This window comes from Piliocolobus tephrosceles, chromosome 6, assembly GCF_002776525.5.
Source record: "Piliocolobus tephrosceles isolate RC106 chromosome 6, ASM277652v3, whole genome shotgun sequence".
Classification (NCBI taxonomy): Eukaryota; Metazoa; Chordata; class Mammalia; order Primates; family Cercopithecidae; genus Piliocolobus; species Piliocolobus tephrosceles.
Genome location: NC_045439.1, coordinates 148,659,962 through 148,680,208, shown reverse-complemented (window position 1 = coordinate 148,680,208; position 20,247 = coordinate 148,659,962).

The following is a 20,247-nucleotide window of genomic DNA, read 5'->3' as shown; positions in this document are numbered from 1 at the left end:
TCTAGTTCTTAAAGGGCATGGCCGTGCCACATCTGCAGTTGCTGTTATCATTTATGTTAGTTAGGATGGGCTAAACTATGTTGCCTTTAGTAAAACAACCCCAAAATTTCAAAAGCTTGGGACAATGTAAACTTATTTATCACTTAAGCTACAAGTTAATCATGGGCTCTGGAAAGGGCAGGTCAGGTCACCAAGATTCAAGCCCATTCCACCAGAGCTTATACAATCAAAGGCTTTCATTTACTGTCACTGAAGCTAGAGGAAGGAAAGCTGGAAAACTCTGCCCTGGCTTTTACAGGTTTCTGTCCAGAAGTGACACTCATCATCTCCAATCACATTTTACTGGCCAAATCAAGTCACTTAGCCATGTTCCAAAAAGGCACAGAAATTCATTTCTATCATTTGCCTAAAAGAACAACTTGGAAATATGGGTGGACAGAGCTAATAAGTTACCGTTATCACTAAAGCACACACATTCGTTATGTACAGATGAGATTCCTTCACTGTTGGTGATAGGTTTTCAATATGTCTTGGATTTTTGGAGGGGACAGAGTGATCTAAACTAGTTGCACAGATTCACTAGATGATTGTTAAATGAACTCTCATCCAATAATACTCACCTTTTGTAAAGATTAGAGTCAACTCAAAGATTAAATTTTTTAAATGCATGAGTTGTTAAGAGCTTTCACTTAATTCTTCTCTTCCCCTTGGAAAGCATAAATTAACTAAATTTTACTATGATTACTAGTGGCTGAATTCCAGATTTAGATTTATAATCATGTAAAGCATAGCTAATAATTTAATTGTAAGTGTAAACAAGTCCTAAGAGGCCAATGGTTCATTGTCAAATCTTACCCATTTCACAAAATTTGGGTAATCTATGGTCTAGAAAAGACACTGCTTTTTATAACATTGAATAATAACAAAATGGCCATATATTCAATAAATAGTAAGTAATTACTAAATAATTCAGCCTGGTAAATCATTTTCAATGGTATCAACAGTCAAAGTTATCATTCTATCTTTCCTCATTTGAGATGTATTGCATTTCTTATATGTGATGGTTAATTTTAGGTGTTAACCTGACTGGAATAACGGATAATCGGGTGCCTGGTAAAATCGTATTTCTGAGTATGTCTGTGAGGGTGTTTCTGAGAGATTAGCATTTGAATCAGAGGGCTGAGTGAGGAAGATCACCCTCACCAAGATGGGTGAGCATCATCCAATCCATCAAGGGCCAAAGTAGAACAAAAAGGCAGAGGAAGGATGAATTTGCTCTACTGGATCTGGGACATCCACCTTCTCCTGCCCGCAGACATCAGAACTCCAAGCTCTGGGGCTTTTGGACTCAGGGACTTACACCAGTGTCCCCCACCCCCCAGATTCTCAAGCTGTTAACCTTGGACTCAGAATTATACCATCATCTCCCCCAGTTTTCAGGCCTTTAGACTGGGACTGAATTATACCTTTAGCTTCCCTGGTTCTCCAGCTTCCAGCTGGAATATCATGGAACTTCCCTGCCTCCAGAATAATGTGAGTCAAAGCTCCCATACACCCCTCAGAGAGAAAGAGAAATTCTATTGGTTCTGCTTCTCTGGAGAACCCTGTTTAATACATTACACAAGGCAACTCTTTACTGTGAAGAAAATAGAGTCATTCGATCCTCACCAGCCCAAACAGAACAGGCTCTTCCGCCACGGTCCCCATCAGGCCCTTGTTGGCAGGCCTGGGGCATGAAATCACATAAAGTGGACTCTGGATGGAGAAGGTCAGGAACTGGTGCACTGGTCTGCAGTGTGTAATAAGCTCACTCATGTGCCCCTATATCTCCATTTTGTACCTCTCTGTAATGAGAACACGAGGAATGGCTTTTAATACACAGATTAGCATTTGGGCCATTCATATAAACACACAACAATCCTGTCAACAGTATTATAGTTGGTGTGCTATAGTTGTACCTCCTCTAAACCTGTGAATAAGCAATAGATCATCCTAGCCAGGGGCTTGGTCTGTGTGCTTTTTCTAAATGTATCAAAATAAAGAAGTTGTTTCTTCTTTTCTCTGCTCCATAATCAATATACAACACCAAGCTTCATTCATGCATTGTTTGAGCTAGGCCATAGTATGGCTATGTCCTAGAACTTACTTTCTGGCTTCTGATATCCATAGTAAATAGCCAAAATATGTACTCAATACATCAATTTTTTAAACCAGTCAATTTAAGATAAGAAATATCCCAAATGGGTTTTTGGCATTTTGAGATAAAAATCAATTGATTGAGGCCAGGCACGGTGGCTCACACCTGTAATCCCAACACTATGGGAGACCAACAGGGGCGGATCACAAGGTCAGGAGATCGAGACCATCCTGGTCAACGTGGTGAAGCTCCGCCTCTACTAAAAAATACAAAATAATTAGCCAGGCATGGTGGCGGGTGCCTGTAGTACCAGCTACTCGGGAGGCTGAGGCAGGGGAATGATGTGAACCCGGCAGGTAGAGCTTGCAGTGAGCCGAGATCGTGCCACTGCACTCCAGTCTGGGCGACAGAGTGAGACTCCATCTCAAAAAATAAAATAAAATCAATTGATCGAAAGTCTTGTTCTTTAAGATTGAATTATTTTACATTACAGAGCTCTGATTAAACACTAAATAAATTCATAATTGGTTTGATTGACATCATTTATCCACAGTTCATAAACCAAAGTTATCCATCCTCATTGAGGAACAGCATTTGAAAACTATCATCAATTTAGTTGCTTAGAAATGCCAAGATGCCACCTTAGACAAGCAAGGCCTCTGGCAAAAGACATTCATGTGCTGCTTAATGACTTTGGCCAACCATGGACTGCATATATGACTGTAGACTCATAAGATTATAATATTGTATTTTATTGTATTTTTTCTAAGATTAGGTATATTTAGCTACACAAATACTTACCATTGTGTTACAGTTTCCTACAATATTCAGTACAGTAACATGCTGTACTGTTTTGTAGCTGAGGAACAACAGGCTATCCTATATAGCCTAGGCATGTAATAGCCTATACCATCTAGGTTCGTGTAAGTTCACTCTCTGATGTTCACACAAAGATGAAATCGCCTAAGGACACATTTCTCAGGACATATCTGGACTGTAGGAGAACAACAATCTGATTATCAGATCTTCAAAACATGGGCAGCCTGACAAGATTCAGAGCTTAACTGATAAGCATGTAATTTGCAATTTCCTAACCCTGGAAGTTGTCAAGATAACATTAGAATAGTCCCTTATAGAACCAATAGACTCTTCCAAGAAGTAGATACTGCTTTGCGAATTTAGTCCTATCATGAGACTTCTGAGTTGGGATCTTGGAATCTTGTTAGCCTCAGAATCCTAAATTTATAATAAAGATGCATAGATGCATAGTGAGTAGCATTTGGAAGATGCCCTTAATTCTGAGTTCTCCAGTTTATCTTAGTCTTTTTATATAAACTCCTCTAATCCTCAACCTGGCTTCTGCCTGTGCAAAAGTCAATATATGAGTTAGTTACTACTCCCCGGTGAAAGATGATAACATTTTAGGAGTGATACTTTATGTATATTTAGCATTTGTCATTCCTAAACTTCAGTTATAGAAATTCTCTCACGAATCCCCAAAACATGTCAGTGAACTATGAGTCTGTAAACATACAATCATAGCACTTAATATCTTATTAGCTACACAGAAAAATAAGATATATTATATCACTTGCTCCTTAAGAGATTTAACTACTGACATTAAAATCTCCAGCAGAAATTCTCCTTGGAATTGAGGATATATAGTAGTAGTGGTAAAAAAAAAAAAAAAAAAAAATTAATATCTGTTGAGAACTCACCATAGCCCTGGCATTCTGCTAAATATTGGATATCCTTTTCTCATTTAAACCTCACTGCTATCCTATGAAGTAGAAATTATTATTACCCCTATCTTACCAGAAGCAAATTGAGTCAAGAGAGTAGCTGTTTCACCCAAAATCATCAGCAGGAATGTTGCCACACAATGGCCTCACTGCCCAAGGTACACAGACGACACCAGCTTTTGAGAAAAGAAAGGGCTTTATTGCAAGTCAACTGGCAAGGAGACAGGAGCCAACACCCAAATCTGTCCTCCTGAACTGGGGTTTGAGAGCAGGTTTTCGAGGCAAACAGCAACAATGCAAGGGACAGGAAAATGAAACAAGGCATGATCTGATTGGATCATGCAAAGAAGTGATGCCAGGTCTTTGGCTAAGTTCATCCTGCAGCAAAGCAGGGTACCCCTTGCTTCTTAATTTGGTCCTTGTTCCTTGGTCCAAGCACTTGGGTTCCACACATGGTTGACTTTTTTATTCCAGCTGGCTCCAGGGTCCTGAATCAGGCACCCTGAGTTCATTTAGGCATGCTCAGGTAATGTGATCGGCAACCTGGGGGTCCATTGCACTGAAGAACAGCTAATCATTTTGTTACTGACAACGTTGAATTGGTTCTGCCATTACGGAATGACAAATTAGGAACTGCAGTGATCTACATGAGGTGTTGGTATTTTGAGCTAGGTCATAACAGTGGAAATAGAAATGAGTGGATCTGGAGTCACTCGCAGGCAACAGCAGCTGCTGATAGACTGAGTGTAGCAGGTGGAGAAGCAGCAGTAATCAGGGTGGTTACTAGGATTCTGCTTGAGTAGCTGCCCTGATGGCATTTATGTATATGAGAAAAGTAGGTTGATGTGTGTTCCCAAGAGGAGAATAAAACACACTGTGGTCACGATCTACAAATTAAACAAATAATTATACACACAGACACATGTATCTACACATATTTAAAACATGGTCCTAGAGGAGGCTGTTTTTTCTCTTGCTGTTTTTCATACTGTCCTGTCATGGGAGACCCACAATTAGGGCTTTGAAGTCAGCTGTTTGCTTGTGGTTTTGCTAATGCTTCGGTGTATCAAAGTAAGGCACACACTGCTGAGGAGAAATCTGGCATGGAAACATGGTTAAATGCCACCCTGCCCCCCATGGTTTATATAAGCCTTAGCTACAGCACTGTCTAGAAATGGCTATTCTTTGTCTTTTCTTTGGAACACATTTCTTACTTGAAATGCAACTACCCTTTGCCAGTCCAGGATTTTCCTAATACTAACCAGGTGCCCATCTTCAAGGACAAGTCCAAACGCGTGCCCCTGCCTTTGGAACAACGAAGAGGGTTTCCTTCATTGTTTTTCTTGTCTTGTCTGCATCCAGAAATTTCTGGTTTGTGCCATTTTAATTTTATATACTTTTACTTTATTTCATTTGAATTTTAGAAAATAATGAGTATTTAAGAGAACAAGTATTTGAATTTAAACAACTAGGAGTAGGATTACCGCACGTAGAGCCTGGGATTGCCATTTGAAATCATTAAGCAGCCTGAAACCAGCCTTGCCAGCATGCCTGCAAGGGATGTCTTTCCGGGTTCTGATACATCACACATTGTGTGACTCCCAAGCAAACTCTTGGCCACTCAAAGAAAAAACCACCGAATCAAAGGAGATGGTATACGAGTCATTTCATCAATTACTTATTTCACATAGATTTAAAACTATGTCTTGCTGAGCTCAATTTGACGGCATGTTTGAATAGTGAAAGATACTGTGTGAAGAAAAAAAGGAGCAAATCTAATCACAGGCACAAATACCCTTCTAGAACCACGCTTTAGATAAGAGTGACCCATAGAACAACAGTTCCTTGGGATACTAACAGGTATTCTCTCTATTTTTTTGCAAATTTTATTTCTTTTTTAAAAATTGTTATGGGCACATAGTAGGTATATATATTTATGGAGTACATGAGATGTTTTGAAACAGGTATGCAATGTGAAATAAGCACGCCATGGCAACTGGGTTATCCATCCCCTCAAGCATTTATCCTTTGAGTTGCAAACAATTCAATTACACTCCTTATGTTATTTAAAAATGTACAGTTAAGTTATAGACTATATTCATCCTATTCATGCTTTCTATTTTGTGTACCCATTAACCATTTCCACCCATTCCCAGCCCCCAACTTAGCAGTGTATTCTGAAAGGGAAAAAAAAAATGATCTGTGGTCACGTGGGTAATGCTAGATTAAGTAAATTTGAACAGGCTCCTTTACTATAGACTTCTCTAAATCTTTTTGTTGTTGATGTTGTTTTTGGTTTTCTGTCTGTCTTTTGTTTTGTTTTTGTTGTTCGTGTTGTTGTTGTTGTTTTGAGATGGAGTCTTGCTCTGTTACCCAGGCTGGAGTGCAGTGGTGCAATCTCGGCTCACTGCAACCTCCACCTCCCAGGTTCAAGTGATTCTCCTGCCTCAGCCTCCCGAGTAGCTGGGATTACATGTGCGCACCACCATGCCTGGCTAATTTTTGTATTTTCAGTAGAGATGGGGTTTCACCATGTTGGCCAGGCTGTTCTCAGACTCCTCAGGTGATTCACCTGCTTTGGCCTTCCAAAGTGCTGGGATAACAGGAATGAGCTACCATGCCCAGCTGACGTCTCTAGATATTTAACGTGATGCTGATAGGCTCTGTATCTCCAAGAAAGGAGAGAGGGTATTTAACTGTTTCCCAAATTTATTTAATCACAGAAACCTATTTTTGAGAATGTTTTGTGGCACATATTTTGAGAATCTCAATTCCAAAGGAAAGAAAAAAATAAGGGCTTAATTGAAAGGACAACCTCATTTAAAAGTTGACATAGAGGCCATTATTTGGGTCACAGAAAACTAAGGCCTGAGATTTGTCATGGAGTTCATGTCCCCATTTGGTCACTAAGATAGAGACTTGTTATTGTAATGGCTGCTCATCACCTGTGAACACCTGCCATGAACTGGCCCAAACCAGTGTGGCCACACATGAGGCGAGGCATGCCTGTCATTGCACTACCAAAGAAGGAAACCAAGTCTTAAACCAATTTTTTGCTCCATATACAGACATTTACTTTACAATCGCTCATTAACAATTCATACAACATGTTCAGTAAGCTCAAAGAAGTTCCATTTGCTGTCCTTTTAGGGGCACTCAGCACCACCTTGACTGAAACATTTCCTCAAGGCAGACATGGCAACATGCCCGAGGCAGGATTCTGGAAGGTTCCTAGGCCATGCCGGACAATTTGGAATTCTCCAACTAAGTGGGTGGACATAGGGCAAGTTAGCCATCAAGTCTCAGGCACTATCCCTAAGAAAAAGGCTGCAGTCTTTGCTGGAACCTTATACCCTCTTCATTAAAAACAGGGAAGGGCTCTAATCTTTTAGCCAATCAAGGTAGCCGTATTAGTTTGTGAGGGACCACAGGCTGGGTAACTTAAACAATGGAAATTTATTTTCCCAGAGTGCTGGAGGCTGGAATGCCAAGATCCAGGTGTTGGCAGGCTTGGTTTCTCCTGAGGCCTCTCCCCTTGTTTTGCAGATGGTCATCTTCTCACTGTGTCCTCACATGGCCTTTTCTCCGTACATGCACATCCCTGGTGTCCCTGAGTGTCCAAATCCCCTCATCTTATAAGGACTTCAGTCAGATTGGATTAGGGCCACAAGAACGGCCTCATTTTAAGGTAATCACTTCTTCAAAGATCCTATCTTTAAATATAGTCACATTCTGAGGTACTGGGGCTTAGGGCTTAAACATATGAATTCGTAGGAGGGACACAATTCGCCCATACCAGTATCCTAAATATTGATTTTTTATCAAAATGATATCCCATATCTAACGTTCATTTTCCTAATTAATGTCACTAGTTTCCACAGTGAAGACTCCTTTCGGATATTCACTATGCTAACTAGCAAAGTCTCATACACTTCTCTTTTTTTTCAATATGATTTCAACTTTCCTTTTAGATGTCGGGTTTCATGTGCAGTTTTGTTACATGGGTATATTGTGTGACACTGAGGTTTGGGGTATGAATGAATCCATCACTGAGATACGGGAGGATAGTACCCAATAGGTAGTTTTTCGGCCCCTTACTCCCCTCCTTCTCTTCCCCCTCTAGTAGTACTCAGCGCCTATTGTTGCCACCTCTATGCCCATGTATACCAAATGTTTAGCTCCCATTTATAAGTGAGAATATGTGGTATTTGGTTTTCTGTTCCTGCATTAATTCACTTAGAATATCAGCCTCCAGCTGCATTCATGTTGCTGTGAAGGACATGATTTTGTTCTTTTTTATGGCTGCATAGTATTCCATGGTATATGTGTGCCACATGTTCTTTAATCCAGTCCACCACTGATGGGCACCTAGATAGGTTCCATGTCTTTGCTATTGTCTCACTCACTTCCTTACATCACTAGCTCCATAAACAGTCAGGTGCAAGGGCATCTGATTGACTGAGCCTAATGGCAAGGGAGGCTGGTGAAGTACGTTTTTGGCTTTTATCCTGGGAGGAAAGGACTCATATAATTGGGCTGTATTTTGCAGTATCTGTATTTCTTTGCATATTTCAGCATACAGCTTCAACACTAAGGGCAGCCAAATGTCTTAATAGAGAATGTACACTAGAATGTTGCTTATGTAGCAACCCTCAGAAGATTTCAATAAATGCTCCGTTTATACCTGTAAACTGAGTAGTGTCCTCATAGGAGCAGCCTTGGGTGGGGTTTGACCATATGTCATTATTTCAACTGGTTCTCTGTCTTCTGGAGATTCTGTGTTACCTCACAGATAATTATTGTAATAAATCCCTTTTCTGCTTAAACTAGCCAGAATTCATTTCTTTGCAGCCAAGACACCTGATACAGTTACCAATCCTTAGATTTTCAGAAAGCATATACAAGATACGTTATGGTATAGTGATCTCCTCTCTCATAAAACCAGGGAATCATAGGTTGACCAGTTGACCTGCCTAATTTAGACATCTCTATACCTACAGCAGGAGAATTACAGTCATATCATGTTGGAACTAGAACGGAGGGTAGCAATCATCTAATACAGATGAAGAAATAGTCCTAGAGAGAAAAGATTGCTCCAGGCCACATCCATTTTTATCCCTACCCCGAAAAAGACGTTTTAAAATAACCCCTGTAACAATTCTCAGCCTACAGACTATTTTTATTTAGGTTTAATAACTAAACCTATTAATGTCAGCCTGGAAGATGAATATAATAGGTGGTCCTAGTTGTTGGGGTTGTAATTCAGGAGAGAACAATTTTCCATTTCTGTTTAAACCCATAACCCAAGATGGCAGAGACAATGTCAGGAAAAAGCAGCACAGCCAGGTCTTCATTAGAGACAGGCTGGAGCCCAGGTGGGCTCGCAGAGCGACCTACCCCACCCTCGGCAATGAGTCACTACAGGGTCAGCTCAGCATGTTTTTCTCTGTTTCAGACTACAGTTCAGCTAGGCTTTAGGTTGGCATCTTTTTTTTTTTTTTTTTTTTTTTGAGACGGAGTCTCGCTCTGTCGCCCAGACTGGAGTGCAGTGGCCGGATCTCGGCTCACTGTAAGCTCCGCCTCCCGGGTTCCCGCCATTTTCCTGCCTCAGGCTCCCGAGTAGCTGGGACTACAGGCGCCGCCACCTCGCCCGGCTAGTTTTTTGTATTTTTCTAGTAGAGACGGGGTTTCACCGTGTTCGCCAGGATGGTCTCGATCTCCTGACGTCGTGATCCGCCCGTCTCGGCCTCCCAAAGTGCTGGGATTACAGACTTGAGCCACCGCGCCCGGCCTAGGTCCGCATCTGTTTAGGTTGCTGCGGCGGCCTCTCTGGTTGGGGTATGGAGAGGGCAACCAGATCTCCCAGCCTAACCAGACCAGGCTAGACAGGAGAGAGGCACTGCTGTTTGGTTGTGGGTGACATCCAGGGTAATTGACTGTTCTGTGTTTGCCACCCAGTCATATCTATGGTTGTAGGTTTGTTGTTGTTGTTATTGTTTTCCTGTAAGTTTTGTGTGTTCAAACCTAAACTGTTGGAAGAAAATGCATGTTGTTCTCATCCCCCGACCAAGCATGGTTTCTCAATTAGATGCATTTTCACAGAGAATTAGTCTTAAAACCTCTGTGAGCTTAAAAATAGATTAAGAACTATTTCTTAAGCTCCCTTTGTTTGGAATTTAAAGTGTTTTTTGAGTGGAGTATTTTTGGGTGGTGGAGGAGAGGAAGTTTAGCATAATTAAGCAGATCAAGAAAAAAAGAAAATCATTTAACTATTTCTTATATGATCCTCAGGCTTTGAGGTTTACTCATGTAAATAAAGCTCATCATGCATATTCATTCATTCATTCCTATACTCCTTCATTCACAAAAGACTGTGTATCTATCAGGTTCAAGGCACTGTGCTAAAAGAAATATACAGGAAGAAGCCTGGAGCATTTAAGAGCAGGATGTTGACAAACACACACGTTGAAGGTACCATGATTTGAGCTTCTGACATTCGGACTAATTAAAGCTGAGGAAATTGGCATCTATTTGGCAAAACAGCCAACAAAGAAGACACCAGGCAGAACAACCCACAGAAAATTTCTTCGGCCAGGAAATCACAATTCATTCTCCCCTTCCAAAGAGAAAGTTAATTACTGGCTTTGCTGGATTGCATTCCTGGCTCTGCAGTATTATCTTAACACAGAAGGCAAGAGAAGGCAAGAAGGGGCTGAAAGAACCATCCTTCCAAAATATACTTGGGAGAATTAAAACACAGATGTTCTTCTCCAGGGCCCTTGTGACTGGTCAGATCCTCTTGCCCAGATCCTAAGAGGGCTTAGCGGAAACAAAAATGGTGGTTGTGAATGTGAACATTATTAATTGGTCTTTCTTCTGTATCCAAAAGTCTAAGCCTTTCTGAATGGAGTCTTTCAAGACTCAGCTCAGACACTACCTTTTCAAGGAAACCTTTTGTGACCTCTCTGTCCCCAACCCCACACACACAACCACTCCAGCTAGAGCATAGATCTTTCTTAGCATTTTCACACACCTGCATTACCTCTCATGGCCCAGCCTCATTATCAGCATCCCTCATGAGCCTGGTGGACACTTGGTGGACACTTGGGGTGTCTTTGGCACATTGTAGGCCCTTCATAAATGATTTCTGAAGGACTGTAATACATAGTTTATACAATTTTCAACATATGAATTTAAGGGAAAACATAAAAGAAAAATACCCACGGTGTACATTTAAATAATAATAATAATACCTAAAGGAAAGTTCACATATTTAAACAGAAAAATACTGACTTACACTAGAAGAGAAATAATGACCTATCCCACATGCTATATGTAACACCATACATTTTCCAAATTGCTAAAAGGGAGATAGTTTGCCTAAAGTTAACTCCCAACTCTACCCACTAAAGGTGGGGGGTCCACTTATTTTTAACAGTGAGGAGCATTTCAGAATAGAATGTTCTCACACACACACACACACACTGAAGGCACACAATTTGAGCTACTGAAACCTTGAACTCGTTAAAGCTTTAGTTGTTGGAATGCATACTCCTAACTTTGCAAGATTATTACACTTAGAGAACATCTGAGATTGCAGTCAAACAAAACTTAGATAGGTTCATCTGAAAAATTAATTAGTGTACATAATTATTCTGCCACATAATAACAAGGTATTAGATGTAAGCAATTCGTGTATGTTATTTTAATAATTAGCACAACTAAGTTACTTTCCTTTTCCATCTCTGGCTTAATTTATTCTCTAATATGTGTACAAGTGTCTGGTCTACTGTGTTCCCCACACCATGGATTATTAATGCCAACCACACACACACACACATAAGCACAGGCAGCAAAAGATGAAAATCCTGTGCACCCTGTTTCGCCTGCCCCTTCACACCCCTGCCTCTGCTATGGCCCCGGGTGGTGCTCCCCAGTACTCCCAGGCTCTCTGCCTCTTCATTCTCTCTCTTTTCCCCTGCCTCTAGGGGAGGATTCACATTGGATGGGACGGAAACATATACCATTTAGGGTTTCTTATTTTCAAAAAATAATATTAAATTATTAATTCTACTGGGCACAGTGGCTCACACCTGTAATCCCAGCACTTTGGGAGGCCAAGGCAGGTGGATCATAAGGTCAGCAGTTCAAGATCAGCTTGGCCAACACGGTGAAACCCCGTCTCTACTAAAAATACAAAAAAAATAGCCAAGTATGGTGGCACATGCCTGTAATCCCAGCTACTCAGGAGGCTGGGGCAGGAGAATTCCTTGAACCCGGGAGGCGGAGGTTGCAGTAAGCTGAGATTGCACCACTGCACTCCAGCCTGGGTGACAAAGCGAGATTCCATCTCAAAAAAAAAAAAATTAAAAATTAGATAGAAATAAATATTTAAAATGAGAAGTCTCATCAAACTAAAAAACAAAGTAACAAATATCACAAAATCTAAGGGAAAAAGAAATCTCAAAATAAACGTATTAGATAGTTCTTTCTGTAGCACTGGTCCACGAACTGCCTTCTGACTATGCCATGTATATTTCAACCTTTGTCTCTCCTCCATGACCCACATGTATCCGGGGCACCCACTGCAGGTTGACATGACCATCATGATACGACCTCTAGCACTGCATCTTCAGGTCAGGACAGCAGGTGGGCAACAGGAAGATGAATGAAAGCCATTCCATCGCAAGGAGGGCTAGCCATTACCTCACACAGTGACTGCGAACCACACAGATATATCTTCACACCCTGCCCCCTTAGCTAGATCCAAAAATTGCCTGTAGTCACTCTAACTCTCCAACAGAGAAGTGTGACTGAGGCAAGTTAAAATGGAAAGTCAGAGGACGTAAGCAGTTGTAGCTAATATGTCTTACTTGTGCAAATGTTGCCAAACATGACCACACGAACGCATCACTAGGGCTTCTCTAGGGCCTGGGAAGGAACCCAGGCACGTAAGGGACCCTGACACCTAAGCCTCATCAGCTTCTTGGTAATCCCACCTCTGCCTTCCTCCCACACATCTTCCCTTGGGTTCCGGTCCCCAAGCTTCTGCATCCAGCAAGGCAATGAGGCTCAAGGCACTGAGCACCATGCCTTAGGGCAGGATGGACAAACTGGCAAAGGCACCAGGAAGAGCAAATCACACAGATGCCCTCTGCCTTCAAGTCTTGGGACAAAGAGGGATGGAGGGAGGGGTTAGAGTTCTGAGCAAAGCCGGGACTTTGAACTCAAGCAAGTGGACACCAGCTCATTGAATAACCATGAGCTAAGTGCTTCACATGGATTACTGCTTCATCCTCACTACCACCCTAAGGAAAAGGAGAGAGGGAAGGAGAAAAGAAAGAAAAAGAGTAAGGAGAAAGGTGAGAGAAAGGGCGATGATGAGAAGGAGGAGGAGGAAGGAGAATATGGGGAAGAAGAATGTGAAAAAGAAGAAGGAAGAGAGGAAGAAGAGGCGCAGGAGGAGGAGAATAAGAAGGGGAAGGAAGAGACACAGAAAGAAGAGAAAGTGATCAAGTGAAAGAGAAAAAGGGAAGGAGAAGGAAAAGAGCTAAGAAGAAAAGGTAAGCTGACAGAGAGAGATAAAAGAAAAAAGAGAAAGTTTACTCTGTGAACTCCTCTTCCCTAGGAAGCAGGAGGGTTTATCTTTGGTGTCACAATAAAATTAAAAGCCTTTTTTCAGACTATACACTCATCCTCTTAAATTAGAAAGAGTGACAATTTCTTTTGGCTCAGTTCTGTAAAATGCAAGTTGTCATGATCTCACTCTTAAAAAAAGGAAAAGGGGAAAAAGCAACCTCCCAAGAGATGGCTATCACTTCAAGCGAATGCCCCGTGGGCCAGCCATTTGGTTGCTGTCCATGTTTTCCAGTGGCATGTGAGCCTTTCACCCACACTGCAATCCGATGCCAAGCTCCCTGTCATGTTCAATCTTCAAAATCTTTTGTACAATTCTAACACTTTCCAGGAAGAGTTGATTTTCTTTATGTTTGCTTGTCTTTTCACTGACTAACACTCATAATTTTCTTTCAAGGAAAAAGGAATAGCAGAAAACTTGAAAATATCACTTAATCTGTACTGTACATGTTAAGACTGTTTAGAAAAGTTGAAAAATCATAATTCACAAATGGGTGGCTTGAAGCACCAGTTGAACCTCAGAAAAATTAAATTCTTTAGGAGGAATGCCTTTAATTAGAATCAGAGGCAGACTCTGTCATGGAAGTCCTGGAAACTCCATTATTTCACAGATTTGCAGACTCATAGACTTCCTTATTTATTGTCAGAAACTTCTGGAGGTCTCTCAATGAATCTCCAAGTTACTGGGTGAGACCACACCTAGCCCAGGATTCCAGATGAGCTGCCTAGTCCATATTACTGGTGAAGACACCCAGGGAACATTTCACAACCTATCTCAGCAGCATTCCAATGTGTTATAATCCTTGCTTTTAGGAAATCAATCATTATTTCCAAAGATACTGCTACTGCTCTACAACCTTTGTGAAAATAACAAGATCAAAACCTTTACAATCTCAAAAATAAATAAATAAAATTAAAAAGGAAAAGAATTAAGGAACATTCTCTCTCTCTCTTTTTTTTTTTTTTTTTTTTTTTTTTTTTTTTTTTTTTGAGATGGAGTCTCACTCTGTAGCCCGGACTGGAGTGCAATGGCGTGATCTCAGCTCTCTGCAGCCTCTGCCTTCCAGGTTCAAGTGATTCTTATACTCAGCCTCCTGAGTAGCTGGGATTACAGGCACCTGCCATCATGCCTGGCTAGTTTTTGTATTTTTAGTAGAGACAGGGTTTCACCATGTTGGCCAGCCTAGTCTCAAACTCCTGACTTCAAGTGATCCTCCTGCCTTGGCCTCCCAAAGTGCTGGGATTACAGGTGTGAGCCACTGCGCCTGGCCCACATTCTCTTCTTCTGCAAACTAACATGTCTATATCTTTTTCAGTCCTTTAATGATGTGTGTGGACACTGTACAGAACAACATGCTCTCTGGGCCCCTCCGTTGTGGGCCGAACAACTAAACACCTCACTCTGGTTGGTGCCGGCCAGATGAAGTATTATTTCACAGTGCCTAGAAACCTGGGAGGCCAGATTGCTTCCAGTTCTATAAAACCTGTTTGAGAATTAAAAGAGATGCTCCATCACGTCCTAGGCTGGGTAAATGTGAAGGAACAGTGTAATTCTATGGCAACCGACAACCCCAACGGTAAGCCGAACACAGCACTGTCCCCAGGAGCAACAGCAAGTGTTTGAGGAGGCTCAAAAGAGAGTCGGGGAACTAGGGGGGTTAGGGCTGCATGTGATGGGGAGAAGAGGGTGTGGGATAACATGGGTTGGCCTTAGTTGATAGGCGATGTCCAGTTTCTGCTGCCTCTGTCTCTCCTTCCGCCTCCTTACCTCACTCTTGAGCCCCCCACCTTTCTCTGTCTCACTATCTGAAACACGTACCCTGCTCTTAATTGGGAAACTAGTAAACATTTCTGCTGATTTTTAATCCTGAAACATCACTGAGACCTTATGGAATGAGTCTCAAGGAGCAGAACCATATGGAGGGAAGGACTGGGGGCTGGCATTCGGCACACCTGTGCTGTCTTCTGGACTTCCACCACCAACAGTCTCCAGGACCCGTTTCAAGCTGCTTCACCTCTTTGAACCGACTTCATCTATTCACTGAATGGTTGAACTAGATGGCTCTTTTTAGCTTAAAAATTCTGTGATTTCATTTCTGAAGGAATTTCAAGCACTGGTAGAGAGAGAAGAAACTGAGAGGCAAGAGGTACAGTTTGGACTCATCAAATTAAATCAAAGGTGACTTTCCAGTCCCCCCCAATCCCGATCTGTAAGGCTGCCTTTTGGTGTGTGGCCTTCCTGCAAGATGGCAAACACTTGAAAAAGTTTCCACACTGCAACCCAAACCAGAGCATATTTACGATGCCCGATAAGGTGGCATGTTTTACTAAGATGATAAAGGATAAACATTGGCGGACTCAGAGAGGCTGCCCCAAATACAGACCTCCCCATCAGCAACACTGCATTAGCCTGCACCTATCGTCCAAAGTATGAAAAAGACTTTTGCCAAAGATGGCTTGTGCGAGTTTATCATTATTACATGCTAAGAGCCTGTTCTCCATGTCCTCACTTTCTACCTTACTATTCTTCCCCATTTCCATCTTTCGGCCCAGTGTGAGACCTTACCATCTCCTTTTCCCATCTTCTTTCCTCCATACCCTTGGCTTCCTAGCAGGTCAACGTCCCTGCCCCTTCACTAGAATCCATCCATCCTGGTTATTATTTTCTTTGTGAACCTGCTGGTCTACATCTGAAAGTTACCCAAAAGAGGGATACAAAGACACAACAAAATCAGAAATAATGCTCACCCTCACCAGTCTGCAGTGAAGAGTGTGTAGAACTAGGGTGGCTGCAGGCAAAGAGACAGGGCGAACGGCTGCCGCCTGCCATGGGCAGGACAGTAAACAGTGCAAATTTTCTGGAAAGCATCTTAGTAATATAGGTGAAGAGCCTTTACAATGTGTTTATCCTATGACCTATCCTCATTTCTTTTATCCTAAAGAAATAAGAAGAGGTTTAAGCAAAGTATGAGTGAAAAGGCAATCCAAACAGAGGAAAAGGGGCTGTTACGATGTCTATGGTTCTCAGAAATAGAAAACAACAACTTGGCTTAAATAATAAGCACATAACCAGAGAAATCTAGAAGTAGGATGCCCTTAAGGGTTGAGAGATTCAGCAGCTCAAAAATGTGACCTGACATACGAGTTCTTTCCACGCTTTTGCTCTTCCTTCTCCAACTGGTTTCACACTAAACTTGGCTCCCCAGTGGCCAATAGCACCAAACAGCACTTATCGGCATTCTTGTTGGTATCCAAAAGAGACGGAGAAAGCCTGATTTCACATGGCTCTTCCTTAAAAGCAACAAAGGACTTTTCCCAGAAGCCTTCCGCAAACCTCTGATTGGCCAGAACTGGATCACGTGCCAATTCCTAAATCAGTCACTAGCAGGGAAGTGGGGAGAAGGGGAGGAGGTGTTTACCCTTAACCAATATGCCTACCCCTGCCCACTGAGATCAATTCCATAAAAGTATTGCTTCAGTTCTTGGAAGACGGGTACAATGTTTGTGAGTCACTCACCACCTTTACCCCAAGAGCTAAAGGATAACTGAGTAAAATGGTAGAGCTGGTTAGGGAAATGGTGAGTGGTCCCATCCTTCTGTGACATTTGACTTGTACCTAAAGAGATTTGGAAATTTAAACATAAGAACTCTCTCTTCCAAAGCCCAAGGCTTTGGGCACTTCAAATCTAGTCCTTGCCCAGGCGCAGTGGCCCACACCTGTAATCTCAGCAATTTGGGAAGCCAAGGAGGGTGGATCACCTGAGGTCATGGGTTTGAGACCAGCCTGGCCAACATGGCAAAACCCCATCTCTACTAAAAAAATACAAAAATTAGCTGGAGGTGGTGGCACATGCCTGTAATCCCAGCTATTCAGGAGGCTGAGGCAGGAAAATCACTTGAACCCGGGAGGCAGAGGTTGCAGTGAGCTGAGATTGCACCACTGCACTCCAGCCTGGGAGACAGAGCAAGACTCCGTCACAAAAAAAAACAAAAAACAAAAAAATCTGGTCTTTACATGTAAAAAGATAAAAGCTGATTTTTGAAAACTAAATAACAAAGAGTGTGAGATGATAAGTTATAGGATAGAGATAGTGTATGCTTTAAAACTTTACAGAAAGAAGAAACAACATAGCCTAAAGCAGATGGAAAACACCTCATGGAGAAGGGAGAGCTTGAATTGGTGTTTGATTGAAGGACAAGAAAAAGCTGTTATAACTTCCCTCTGGCTCTGACCTCTGACGCAGTTACAGTAAAGCAACTTAGAACCATGATCTAGGGAACATATTCAGAGAGAAATGAATTTATGATGCCTTCAATTTGAAGATGCTATGATTTTAGACTATTCTAGAATACAATGATTTTTGGTTGCTTTGCACTTGTAAGAAATGTTCCACTACTGAAAATTGGCAATACTTAAAAAATTCCTACACAAAATCACAGCCCACCTTGCTGTTCTTTGCTAAATAAACGAAATATGTTTTCTCAATTATGTTGCTCTCCTTAATTACATGCAATTTTAAAACTAGCTGTAACTGACAGTCCTTTCCTCATATTTCCTGGCAATGTATTTAGGTCAATCCCACCTCCAATTAGAGAAACCTAGAAAAAGGAAATCCTACGGTGAAATGCCATATGCCTTACAATTTTCAGTAACTAATCCTCAAGGATGACAACTTGGCAAAAAAGAGAACTGGACCAGCTCCATGAAAGGTCCATCAATTCGGCCCATGTTAATTGATTGCCTTAAAATCACAGGGCTTCCAGGTTGTAGAGACACACTCAAAACGGACTATTGCCCTCACATGAAAGGGGATAGCTTTTCTTTTCCCTTTTCCCATCCCTGCTTCTCTCAAAGCTGCACAGAGGTATATGAGGTTTCTGGGGAATATTTGCAGCACATGTTGGCTGGCAAGAATTTGGGTGAATTCCTGTTAAGGTGCACGGACACCCCCTATTCTATGACCTTTCCTTTCCACCCAGAACAACTGGAGTATCATGAAAAGATGAACGGCTTTGTGTTTGAGATAAGCAGCTCCTATATCTGTCAGCTTTCTCTAATAAGAAAGCTCTTTCCTGCCACCATATAGGTCTTACTGGTAAAGCATGATGAAGTTTGGAAACTGTTTTCCTTGTTTTGTTGAAAGAAGCCAAGTTCCAAGAAATCTCCAGAGGCATTCCTACAGTCCCTCAGCCATGGCAGCATGAATCCTGAAGGGGCAGTGAGTGCTGGCTTCTACTCTCTCAGCACAGCTAAGTCTAGGGGAGATAATCTTTTCATACAAGATGCATCCTGCTTTTGTGGGCCTCTTGCAGCCCTCAAGCCCTCATCTGATCTGTACACAATGATCAAGTGGGCCAGAGGAACCCAAAGCCATCAGCTGCCCATCCCTCCAAGAACTGTCTCTGTCCAATATCATGGAGCAAGTGGAAAGAAGAAGGAAAAAAAAAAACCCAATCACTTTTCAAAGAGCAAGGTGAATGCTGTAGAAGGAGAAGGATGGGGAGGGAGATGGATGGGTGCCAACTCCAGAATCTTTAGATCTGCGTGGATGAATCATTACCTGTGATTTGCGGGACAAGAATCCAATTTTACTCATCAACCAACAGAAATTTCTCTTACTGCCTCCCAACATCTAAAATCCAACAAACAAACATGTGCCTTAGCAACATACCGGTCATCTTTTAGAGGCACTTGATATGCATATTGAGTAATTAGAAAACACTCTTTCCGTAATACATACACACACACACAGACGCACACACACCATCTTGTCATACAACATTCCCACGCAAGAAAAGCGAAATTGCTCTTTGATGAATGTAAACCCTTGGCTGTTTGCAGCAGTCGGGAGTCCTGCCAGATTTTACTGCTAAGATGGGAAGTGAACCCCAGGGGTTTCCCCCTGGCTGTGCTGAGATCCTTATTTGGTCAAGCTTCTACCTATGCCTTGGCCTCGGAGCCAGCCCGATAGCGCTGGACCACGGCACAGGGAGCGAGGCTGCTGACGTCCCATCCCGAAGACATGAATGGAATTCCAGGCAGCTGGAGTCATGCTGGCTTGGGACAGTGGCTTGGAGACCAGACTTCAATGACAGAAGCACTAAGCAGCGGCACTCATGGCAATGTGTGCACCCACAGAAATGTAACCCACACCTCGGTTTCAGGAGCCGAAAAATGAAAAGAACGTTTAGGGAGGAAAGAGGGAAATACAATAATAGGCAGAGAGTAATTTATTACTCTATGGGTCTGTTCTGTAAATAGTTGAAGACTCTGGAGCCAGATGGTTCTGCAAATTCTCCAAACAGGAGTCACGTTAAGAGGCACGAGTGGGCACAAAAACTGTTTTTCAAGACACAATTTCAATTTGGCTTGAGGAAACTGGATACGAGCAAGGTTCCTTAAAATTCGAGTAGAAAGCAGCTGTCCTCCCCGGGCCCCTTGATGAGAATACGCACACCGCCCCCAAGCGGCCGGCCGAGGAAGCGCCGCGGCAGCGGGAGAGGCGCCTCTGTGGGCCCCCGGCAGCCGCTGCAGGAAAGCGCCCACAGGCAGCGAAGGCGAGCGCGGCGCAACAACCCGCCGGCCCAGCCGACGCCGCGCTCACCTCCCGCGGGGGCGGGCGTGTGGCCAACTCAGGACAGGCGCTAGGGGGACGCGTGTCCTCACCCCACCGGGACGGTGGAAGAAGGTCAGGAGGACCCGAGGGGCAGCTATTTTAACGAATGGCTCTC